Source organism: Erythranthe guttata, chromosome 5 (genome assembly GCF_056151865.1).
Source record: "Erythranthe guttata isolate IM_541 chromosome 5, IM_541, whole genome shotgun sequence".
Lineage (NCBI taxonomy): Eukaryota > Viridiplantae > Streptophyta > Magnoliopsida > Lamiales > Phrymaceae > Erythranthe > Erythranthe guttata.
In genome coordinates, this window is record NC_142537.1 from 6,467,544 (window position 1) to 6,478,829 (window position 11,286).

General features: G+C 32.3%; 2 non-coding genes across 2 annotated transcripts; both read left to right on the top strand.

Annotated features, from left to right (window-relative positions):
* Nucleotides 1-4,837: 4,837 nt before the first annotated feature.
* Nucleotides 4,838-4,908, top strand: TRNAG-GCC (transfer RNA glycine (anticodon GCC)). Its single transcript has one exon. It is a non-coding gene; the product is annotated as a tRNA-Gly (tRNA).
* A 1-nt stretch (nucleotide 4,909) lies between these two features.
* Nucleotides 4,910-4,997, top strand: LOC148770509 (small nucleolar RNA snoR114). Its single transcript, XR_016031485.1, has one exon. It is a non-coding gene; the product is annotated as a small nucleolar RNA snoR114 (small nucleolar RNA).
* Nucleotides 4,998-11,286: the final 6,289 nt, after the last annotated feature.

The following is an 11,286-nucleotide window of genomic DNA, read 5'->3' on the forward strand; positions in this document are numbered from 1 at the left end:
CCGATTGTGACGATTTAACATGTTCTGGAAAGCTAACTTGATTATCTACAACTTTTGTGAAATGTTAATTTGCCATATTCGGAATTTAACACCTTCGAAAATGGGCAGGAATGTGGACTTCATGTTCTGTCCGAAAATGAACTTTCTCCTCCAATTTGATTTTGTAACTTCTTGATTTTTGGCAGACTATCTTCTTCTCCATCCCGTTTACCAACGTGTGCACCAAACACAATTTACTAAATCTGATATTGTCTTAAGATTGTTGTTTCCGGTATATAAAACGGGTAGTGAATTTAATAAATTGGTTGAACAAATTAGTGAAAATACGGAATGATTAGCCGAGGCGAGAAAAACTCTTTCCTTAAGACAATATTGCCCCGCTACGGTGCTTACGGTTATTTGGCAAAAGGTCTCCCAAGATACAACGGCTAACTCGGCATATGAGCACTCAAAATCCCGAGTACAACGAACGTTACTTTGTGTCTCAAACTCTCGAATCGAATACGGAAGAAAATATTCTACGAAGAATATTTTCGGGCTAAAGAATGAATAATTCCATAGAACAAAATTATGGAATTGAATTGAGTTTTTATGTTGTTATTTAATCAAACATGTGGAGTTTCTATTTATAAGTTTCCAATGGTTGTGATTAATGAACACAACCCTTAGGAAATTAAACAAGTGAAGAGGTGTGGCCACACCTCTTCATATTGTCACACCTATTTGATCAAATAGGTGCCTAAAATATTTTTTAATTTTCATTCAAAAAATAATTTTATTTTATTAAATAAAATTCCCAACAAGACCAGCCAAGAAAGCTGGCTCTGATACCAAATTTGTTGGGGTTTTTAATATGCGGAAGTGTGGTGTTAAGAAAGAACACCAAGAATTGGTGTAGAGATTTTACTAAGTGAAGAACAATGAAATTACTTAAGAACAAGAAAGGTTTTTAGTGCTGGAAATTTTTAGTTTTTAGTTGTTATTATTGCTTTCTTGCTTGTTTACAAATCTGATCTTGGGTAAAATTTATAGGGTAGGAATGGATACAAAGAGACACTCCATTCCAAGTCCCAAGTTCTTAGGAAATGTAAGAGACATAACAAATTACATGAAACCTTCTTGACTTCTACAAGTCTAAGTCTTCATCTTTGAATGGTGTTCCAACTTCTTTATTGAAAATATGAATTACTATTTTCAACAAGAATTTTGTTGCATTATCTTTTAGGGTTCTTTGAAATTTACTAGGTTCAATTGTTCTAATGTGTACACATCAACCCAAAAGATTGAGAAATAATACGATTCATGTATTTTCTAGTGATTGAAAAGAATCAACAATAACTAATGTTGATTTGTATTGTATTTTAGTTATTTATTTTAATATTTAATTTAATGTCTAAAAATTTAATCTACATTTATTTATTTATTATTTTTATCTGAAGCTTAGCCCCCTATCTAAATGTTTTACAGTCCGCCCCTGGTTGCCAGCTGTTTTCTGCACTTTTGTGCCTTCCATCTTTTGCTTCTTTCACGATGAGGAAAACAAGGGCGAGTATGAGTAGAACTGTAGGATTGGTAGTATTCCGGCGGCAATTGATGGGAGTTATTTGGTGAAATTTTATTTTTATCCTCACTGCATTTTCATGTAATTTCTAACTTCTCTTTTTCAACTCTCTTTCTAAGGTGCTCTTTATGTGATGTGCAATCAGGGCCGGTCCGGCGTATTTGGCGGCCGGGGGGAGGGAATATAAACAGGGGCGGAACCAGGATCAAAATGTAGGGGGACTAACTAAAATTTTAAGTGCACAAAATATTGCAAAAAATAAGTTTATATAACTAATTTTTAATTAAAATATCATATGATCTTCAGAAAATAAGAGCTTACTACATTGAAGATTTTACTTTTTAACAAAGAAAATTCCCAAAATTCTACTCTGCGATATATATATATATATATATATATATATATATATATATATATATATATATATATATATATATATATATATATATATATATATATATATATATATATATATATATATATATATATATATATATATATATATATATCATATTTTAATCATCACAAAAAATTCTAAATTAATTCAAATTATTCTAATGACATACTGCACTTACTATTTCGGAGATTCATGGCACGATCTCATCTTTTTTGTAAGGTGTTAGATAAAAAAAATCAAAAATAAGTAATATTCATAAATTTTATTTAAAATAATACAAGTTTTAACCATCTTATTTTATATTTTATATTAAATATGAGATATTTATCTATAATTTATATAAGATTTTGGAGAAAAAACAAAAAAATTAATGGGTCAAGATAAATATTTACAAAAAATTTGGGGGGGGCCAAAAGTAATATTCAAAAAATTTAGTACCAAATATCTAAAAAAAAAATTTCTTTTTTTTTGGGGGTCAACGGCCCCCCCATGCTCCATCAAAGTTCCGCCAGTGAATATAAATGTGCCCCTATTAAATGGGATTTCAGAGCAACGACTCATTTTTTTTTTTTTTTTTTTTTTGTCTAGTGACATAATATAAATATATATTTATTAATATATATTTCATTATCAATAAAAGATTGGAAATATTAATGTATATTTCAACATTTGCTTTGCAAAATAAATGTTAGAGAAATATATAATAATTTGAATAAAATAAAGATTTTAGATTTTATCGTTTTGAAACTAAGTTATAAAATTAGAAATAGAAATTTTCTTTTTTTAAACAATAGAAGAGTATTTCTTTAAAAGAATAAAAAAACAATTTTTTTACACATAAAATTATAAAGATATATATATATATATATATATATATATAAATAAAATAAAAAAAACTGGGCCCCTTAAGAAATTAGGCCCTGCGCGTGAGCCCACCTCGTCCCACCCAGGGCCGACCCTGTGTGCAATGCATTTATTCATATAGTAATAATCCTTAGCATAAGCTCTTAGAGTCTATCTATTGATATAGACTGTAGTATTCAGTATTCATCGGAAGCTGTATGTGTAAGCTCTTTGTATGTTGTATATATAAATGTATATGTTGCTTAGTCGTCGGTATTAGCTTTCTGTGTAAGCTATCTATCTGATGGTGAATGCATTTATTTATGTAGTGATATTTATTCGTTCTAAGCTCTCTGTGTAAGCTCTTTATGTGCAGTAAAAGTAGGCATTAGTTGTTGATATGCATGTTATTATATTGATTGTTAAGTTGTCTCTGTAAGCTCTGTGTGTTGTTGAACGTACATGTTTATTATGTGATGTTTATTATTGTAAACTCTTTCGATTTAAGCTCTCTGTTAAGCTATCTATATATTGTTTAAGTGCATTTATTCATGTATTATTAAGTAATTCTCGGTCTCCACCGTCTAACTTGTATTTGGGTAAAGAGCGATATGTTGGTCTCAAAAGTCTATTATCTTTCTTGTTATTTGCTTAAACATTTTATGAATTATACAGATTTCCAAGTAAATTCTATATGTAAGCTTTCGTTATTTGTTAAATCTCTTTATCTATGCTCTTAAGCTATTTATTTGGCCTCTTGGTTGTTAGGCTCTACAACTAAGTTTTCATTTGCTAAGCTCTCTAATTAAGTAATTATTTTATAAGCTCTCTTACTAATCTCTCGCCTGCTAATCTCTCTAATGAGCTCTTGTTTGATAACTATCTAACTAAGCTCTCTTTTCACTTGATTAGCTCTCTTTTAATTTGAAAAGCTCTGTAATTGCGCTCTCTAATTAAGTTATTATTTGTCAAGTCTCGTTATCTAATTATGCTTTAACACTACTTAGAACGCATATTTATTTAATAAGCTCTGTAATTAATTAAGTTCTCATTTGCTAAGCTCTTCTTTAACACTACTTGAGTGCATATTTTTGTTTAATAAGCTCTGTAATTAATTTCTTATTTGCTCATCAATATGAATGCAATTAAGCTATGCAAATCATTGGAGTCAATAGTGAATTTACTACAAGACGTAAAAAAATATGTAAACGCAAGAGATTTGTATAAATTACTCTCTTTAAAATATACAGACCTCTCTCCAAAATTAATTCAGAGATCATAACAGCTAACAAATTCTCGATGCTCATTCAACTCTAAGGATAAGATTACTGTAACCATATCTATTAAGTTTGTTAATTTTCAGCATCTTCTTCACATCAACGACCATGACATTTCAATCAATCTCCGAGAAATGAGAAATAAGTTCCTCAGCAAACGGCCATCCGCAGAGCTAGCCACGTACACACAATGCACCTTCCCCAATTATTGTAACCCCAATTCCGGCGTACGTGGACATCATGTTATCCTCTATGAACCATTATTCCAGCAAAATCTTTACGGATTAGGCCGGGGCCGAGTAGGATTCCGTGGGGGTTGATGGTGGGAAGAGCGCCGTGGGAGTTGGGAACGGCTAGGCTGCCTTTGCCGGTAGGAAGCCAGGGCCGACAAATAAAAGGCGTAAAAGATTGGACATAACTGTGAGGACACAATTGTATTTCATAAATGAAATACATCATAAAAAATAGAAAAAAAGATGGCCCAAGACTATTAGCAAATAGGCAAATTTTGCATGTACGTTAACCTAGAGGAAATAATTTTGTGGAGGGACTAATTTTCCCTTCTTTTATATATCTTACGTTGCATTGTTGGTGAATTATTAACTCTTTCTATTGTTGTATGTTTTATTTGTACATTGCATAGTGAGAGCGGTAATGGATATAAGACCAATTGTTGTAAAGATAATATAAGTAAAATGACTCATTTGAATTTGTGGTATTAGTTGTTTATATATTGCAATTGTAAGAAATCAGCATCAAGCACCAGTGGTCTAGTGGTAGAATAGTACCCTGCCACGGTTCAGACCCGGGTTCGATTCCCGGCTGGTGCATTGGCTATGATGACAATCGCGCTATCGCAACGGTTGGGTCTGTTGCTCTCGTCTGATCATCAGATGAAAATTCCAGCGCTGCTGAGCCTCTCTTAATTTTCTTTACATTTTTTTTTTCTCTTTCCATCATTTCTAAAGAAAAACTTTTCAACTACTAGTGTATCATCACTACAGTATATACTAGTACTACCTCCCTCTATAATCTATATGTGGTTTTATATTATTTTTTTCTCTTTCCATCATTTTTTAAGAAACACGGGTACCCGGTTATTTCGGGTTTTGCAGATCTAAATATTTTTTTTTTCTTAATAATTATTTTATACATCCAAATCCACATATGAGATCACACTTCATAATTCCCAAACAGTTTCACACTCCACAGAACCACAACAAATCAAAATTACACAACAAAAGTTAAAAACAAAATCAATTCAAACTTCCAAATTTCAGACAACTTCAAATATTCAACGGTACAAAATCAACAAAAGAATACAAACAAAAAATAGTCGATCCTTACATAAGTCACCAAATCACCAAAATCAATTCAAATTCAACAGTCACAAAATCAACAAAAGAAAACAAACAAAAAACCCTATTTTTTTTATGTGTACTGCTGGCGTACTAGAGAAGGAGAAAATGAGAGAAGAATGTAGAAGAACTAAGATATTATTTTCTTCAGTGGCGTACTGGCGTGCCCTATTTTTTTTTATGTGTTTAAACTTGTATGTGTTTTTTCTATTTTTCCTTTTTTTTTCTTATAAAATTATAAATATAAGATTTTTTACAAATATAAAACTGGGCTTGGAAGGGGCTAGTGGGCAGTCGGCTTAGGTGTAACCATAAGTTACAAAGGGGGCCCAATTTGTGAGAATTTTTCTTTTTTTTAGCCTGGTACTCGGGAAGAATTCCCAATACCCGGACCTGACCCGATTTGTGAGTACTGGGTACCCGAACCCGGTAAAACCCGGTTATTTCAAAAATTACCCGATCCGGTTGGGTAAAACCCGACCGGGTCGGGTCATAACCGGAATAACCCGACCCGAATGCCCACCCCTAGTTCTCGGTATATAAAACGGCTAATGAATTTAGCAAAATGGTCGAATATATTATTTGATCAAAATACTCTTTAGTGCATCACTCTATAGGAATATATACTCCTTTGTGCATCACTGAATTTTTATAGCTTAGTTGTCCCTTTTGAACCAGTTCTTAGGATCTCCAGTCATCATGGTTGGGTTACCACTATAAAAACTCTTAATTTGTGTTTTTAATCTCATTTCCCTAGACATGCAAGTTGTATGAAATTTTTAGTTGACTTTTAGTCGCAGATCAACTATTAACCATTGATTTTCATAATCTATGTTAATTATTTATTTAGGGATGAATTGCCTAATGGTCTTATTGTATGACGCATGTGTCAATATTTGTCATTATACATGTCGTTTGTCATTATACATGTCGTTTTTTGGAGGAGTTTTAGGTTCTATTAATTAGGGGGATATGCATTTATCGGCATATTATTTTTTTAATTTATTGGAATAGTTAGTTGGGGCATATAAGGTATTTTGGGTTGATTGGACTTATGTCAAATATAAATTAAAAGATGGATTTATCAAGAAGTCAAAATCCAATGAGGGAATTTTAACAAATAGCTCCTAAAATAAAAGTATTTATTTTAAAATATTTTTTTACATATATATGCTTATATTATATCATTGGGAAGATCTTCAAATGTACTTTTATACAAATTAAATTACAATGGAAATTTCAATATGTAAAAAAAATTACAATAAGAAGAAAATAAACTCTCACCCTATTATATATATAGCACATTAAAAGACATTTGATATTTTAACTACATTATTAAGCTATGTTAATTTATTATTTTCATTTATGTTATTACATAGTTGGCCCTAATTAATTGATGGTATAACTTTATTATAACCATGTCCACGTAAGAAGGATATGGTTTTGAAGCGATCATAATTAACTGCATTAATGATGAATGAAGGGCGGCCCTAGCATGGCACTACGGTGAAGCTCGAACTTGTGATTACTCTCGAGTGAAACACTATATATTCTCGGTTCACTACAAAGTAGGGCGAGTAAATGGCAAGCACTAGTTTCTCATGTGGGTTGAACTGGCCCAAGAAGAGCTCGGATCTCAAACTGGAGTTTATGGGTCTATATTTAATCTAATAACAAGCATCTTATAAAATAAAAGGTCTATTATTTTATAGGGGAAATTATCTTGTGTTGGCTAATCTTATCTTGGTAACCAAACGAGAAAGATGTTAATCTAATAATTGGCACAGTTCCAGGTGGTAACATATCAAATATAGGGAGAACTATCTTATGTTGACTAATCTTATCTTGGTAACCAAACGAGAAAGAGGTTAATCTAATAAGTGGCACAGTTCCAGGTGGTAACATATCAATTATAGGGTAAATATTGGATCGTTCAACGAATTTTATTTCCATTGAAAGACACCTAAGTGTTATATACTAATACAACTTTATATCTCCAACCACTCCATCAAATGTTGTTGTCCGATGGCCATCATCATACTCCGTAGCTCGTTATATTTCATAGGTCGGAGTCCATGAAATCGAGATTTTCAATTTCAAGCGTGTGTTCATAAAATATTTATTTTCTTAGAAATTAAGATAAATATGAAGTTCAATAAATCTCGAAATTAGAGAATTTAGCTCGCAAGAATAAATTCGTGCTCCAAGAGATAAATTCGACTACTATTGAACTCATTTGAGAAATCCCGTATATGTCAAGTTCATAATAGATAAGTCGAACTTTCAATAGATAAATTCGAGCTCTAAAATAATCCCAGTATATAAATGCATTCATAGGCACATAAACTCAAGTTCTATTTGAAGTTCATTCGAGAAAACCAATTCGGTAAATGCGAACTATTTTGAAAAATCCAAGTCAATGCCGAGCTCCTTTAATCATCATACTCAAAACTCTGAGCAAATAGACATATTGTTTTGAGAAATTTGATATATTCAAGCATTAAAAATGAATGGGAGCTCCAAGAGATTATGTTTCAAGAGACTAGTCTTTTTTGTCATCGAGCTTATTTAAGAATTGTACTAATATCTCGCTCATGCAAAGGTCGATAAAATATCGAGATCCTTCACAAAATCGAGATATGAGAGAAGTAGAATTAAATCCAATTTGAAGGAAAGTAGAAGTCCCTATTTCACAAGTAAATTTAGAACATACAGTATAACATTGAACTCTTATAATAATTTTTATTATAGGTCAATATACCTCTTAATAAAATGAACGTATCATAGTGTACAATTACCCCTCTGTGTCTTGTCTATGTGCCAAAAAGCCCTTGCGAAAATCCCCTATACTTTTTAGTCCAAGGCAAAATTCCCGCTCGAAGCAGATCATGTGTTTCATGGCTGCTTGTGCAATTTTTCTTCATTTTTCTTATGAAATGATATAATTGCACCCAAAGCCTACACCATTAATCCATCGTCATCTAAGGTAGCCAATTTCTCTTCTTCTTCATTCTTGAAAGTGAAATGGTATTACAATTTTTTTTTCGTGGTTTCTATTTTATGACCATCTTTTATTATCCATTGGTATACATGCCATCTGCCTGAGTATTTTAGGGGCAGTTTTCTAAAAACCCTTGAATGCTAATAGTACGTCTTCCAAATTAGACAACCACACTTTTGAAATTTGCTAAAAGATCTTTATACTTCAGACGTCTTCATCCCGGTTGCCTCCGTTGGATATGTTCCACCAATCAAATCTGTTGTACATCCGCTCCCCGCTGCCACCGTTGATGCTCTACAACACAGCCTCACACAGGCGCACACACCTACATACACACATACGCAACCTCATACATGCGCACGTACATAAAATTTTGGTTACACTCGATCATCTCCGTTGAAACCTAATAATTATGGAAACCAAAACGAAAAAAAAAATGTGAAGAATTGTTTGGTGATGGTAATATTAGTGGTGATGTAAGCACCAAAGATTTAATTTTTTTTTTCTTCAGCTTATTTAACTAAGATGTGTAACTAAGCTATGTAAATAAGTTGTCTAAGTGTAACTAAGCTGTCTAAGTTGTGTAACTAAGCTGTCTACGTTGTGTATATACTGTGGGAAGCATTTATTCTTGTTTTAGTTTTTTTTCACTGTATTTTAACTAACCTGCTAGTTATTAATTTCACTAGGTTGTTGCTTATTAATATCACTAAGCGGTGAAATCACCGGGCCACCGTTACTAATAAGTTTCCAAAACGATTCCATTGGGGGAGAGGCGCGCATAGAGACTTTTAGCAAAATTGCAAATTGCAAATTGCGCGCATCGAGCTATAAAAAATATTTTTGAGGGACCTCCAACTAATTTTTCCTTTATTTTATGATAATGACATAAAATTTTACTAGATGTTCTAATTACTCATTATTCCAATGAACAGATAAGAACATGCTAATAATTTCTCAATATTAACAATATATGAGTTAATTATGAGAACTCATGCAATCCAAATTTATAATATGTCAATAAAACTCATTTGTGAAATAAGTAGGCAGAAAATGAATCAATAATATTATTCTGAGATTTGAAGATTTAAATGTTTTTAAAATTCTTTTTTTTTTTTGCATGAATGCTTGGTATTATTGGTTGTTGGAAATACCTACACGCAAGTGTACGTATCGAACAAGTGATATAGTGGACTTTTAAGTTTGAATATTGATCCCATAGAGAATACTTAATTTTCTAATTTTAGACGCTAAATTCCACTAATTATTATCAAGCCCACCCTACACAGTCGAAAGTTGAGGAATTAAACTAAATTAAACTAAAACAATTAAAGCAATTTAAACAGTAAAAGGCATGACAACAATTAAACACGAAGATTTATCAAGGTAAACAAGCCTAGGATTTTATTATTCCCCCTATGTGATTATTAATTCCCCAATTCCTTCAGTTATGCAAGTTATTAAATAGGACTACTAACCTCAGATGCTAAATTAGCCATAACCCGCTTCTGCGTGTATTACGATTCTAATACTCTAGATTCAATTATTGTATTCCTACGCAATTAATTCTAGAACACAACATGAACCACAAATCTCAAAAATGGCTACCTAAGAGATTAACTATATTCCTATGTTAATGATACAAAGGCTCTTATACCCAAGTTCTAATTACTAACCTGATCTTTCGATTCATGCGATTAACAATAACAGAAAAGCACATAAAGTGGCCAGTTTCATGCACTTAATAAAGCAAGTAGAAGAAATAATCCGGGGTTAAAACTTGCATAAAATCATGGAAAGGGGTTCATAAATCCAACATAGGGTTCAAAATAAAATCCTAGAATTAAAAGAGTTAGCTACTCATGATTAAAATAAAAACGAAATTAAAATAATTCATGGAAGATAAAACTATGATTGGAGTCCTCGAATTCTTCGTTATTGCTTCTTTGCTCTTGAAATTGCGTAAAAAGAAAGGATCCTCCATTGTGTGCTTGAATTGGTCTTTTATAGGGTGGGAAAGTTGGAGAAAAATACAGTTTCCTTGTGCAATTAGAAGTCCCTTACTGCACCTCTACGCCTTCTCAGACCCCCGTCTGGATTTTCAGTTCAAATTCCAGATGTGGGTCTAAAATCCATAAACTATGTTCTTCCAAGGAGAATCTAGACGAGGGTCTGAAATCTAGAAACTATGTTCTTCAGACTTTTGAATTCTTCACTTTTCGCCCACCTTTTCTTCTAAATTGCGGTTTTGACCCTATATTTATTCAGTTCTTAAATTTGTATCTGAAACACAATAAATCAACACTTTAAGCATCAATTATCAATAAAATACACCAACATCTCTAATTAAAAGATATAATTAATTGTAAAAATATACACTTAACAATTATTTATGTAATTTAGAAACTACAATGCCTATGTGATATCAAATATGTTCAATGGTGATATCTTTAACGGTTGTTTTTTGGGCCATGTTAGGTGCAAGTTCCAATATGCCAGCCATAGATCCGTAGTAACAGAAAGAGGGAAATAAATAGACTGCAAATTAGCTCAAGCAAAGAGCTGCATGTAGTATCAAACGGCTCAGTTCTCGTTTTTAGTGGTCAATCGAGAAGATCCAAGTTTTGGTGGCAACTCCAAAACGGAAATACACACCAAGCAACAACCACTGACCCAAAACCCTGGATCTACCCTAAACTAACATTGAGTTTACTCACCAACACATGCACAGTCAACTCAGTCACAACTCACCCTCTCCACTCAGCACAAATCCTAGATTTCCTCACTCAGAGATCTAAAATTACTCACATAAGAGTATTGGAGGTGAAAATACTCGATTTGAATTAAAG